This window comes from Urocampus carinirostris, chromosome 4 (assembly GCF_059441175.1).
Source record: "Urocampus carinirostris isolate Australia breed hairy pipefish chromosome 4, RoL_Ucar_1.0, whole genome shotgun sequence".
NCBI classification, from domain to species: Eukaryota; Metazoa; Chordata; class Actinopteri; order Syngnathiformes; family Syngnathidae; genus Urocampus; species Urocampus carinirostris.
In genome coordinates, this window is record NC_142352.1 from 28,701,198 (window position 1) to 28,702,213 (window position 1,016).

The following is a 1,016-nucleotide window of genomic DNA, read 5'->3' on the forward strand; positions in this document are numbered from 1 at the left end:
TGCTTAATGGCTTTCTCTATATGCCTAGTCCGGTTAAAGACGTGTTTATTCACTGAATAGATAGGTTGTGAAATATGGCTGTTTTACTAATGAGGAAGACGAAGTTTGCTTTGTAAAAAATAAAAGTTAATGGGATGGTATTTATTATTTAGCACCTCCCTGTGGTAAAACGTCATTCATTTTTAAAAATAAGTGTAATATAAAACAAAAAGCAATAAGACACAAACATGCATTTCAAAAGAAATACAAATAGACATTTGTCGGGCAAGAAATTTGCATTTATTTGACATAATATGAGGCTGACCTAATTGTCCACCATCCTGCTGCTACGGGTACCCGGATAAACAAAAACCTCGCGAAAGGTTAGGCAAAAAAATGTGAGGAAAAATGGTGCAGTTTGGTCACTTTTATATTTTTCATTCAGGGATTTTTGCTCAAATGTCTTTAATTTAAGGTGATGGAACGATAACTGTATCCTCCTACTTTTCGTCTCAAAAACTCCTACCGGACAGGGGTGTGTGCTTTCATACCTTTCTATTATCTCTTGCTATGTTTCGATGGCCAGATGTCTCTAAATCTTCTTTTTTCCTTGTCCACTTTACTAAAAGTCTTTCATTGGGTCATTGGTAGCGGTGCTATAAAGTAAATTACAGAGCGGGAAGGGGACACGAAGAGCATGCTGGAATTCACGCATACGCCCCGGTTGCCAGGTCGAACTCTGGGAGCAGCGAATGGCAGCGCGTACTGGATCTTTGACTTTGTATCCTAAAACGCCTTTGTAACTAGAAGCAATATTTTCCTGTTCAGGTGCTCTCTAACTTGAAACTTTTCTATGTAGACATTTGTAAGTAGAGGCACCACAGCAACATCTTGTCAAATAAGACATTCTTTCCCTTTCAGAAATTTGATGGCAAAACGTTTTTAGAAAATTGTAAGTGGTGTTTCAAGTCATATGTGTGCAGTTTTGAAGAAAGAAAGTAGTAGTTCTGAACACTTTTTAAATAAGAAAACAGAAG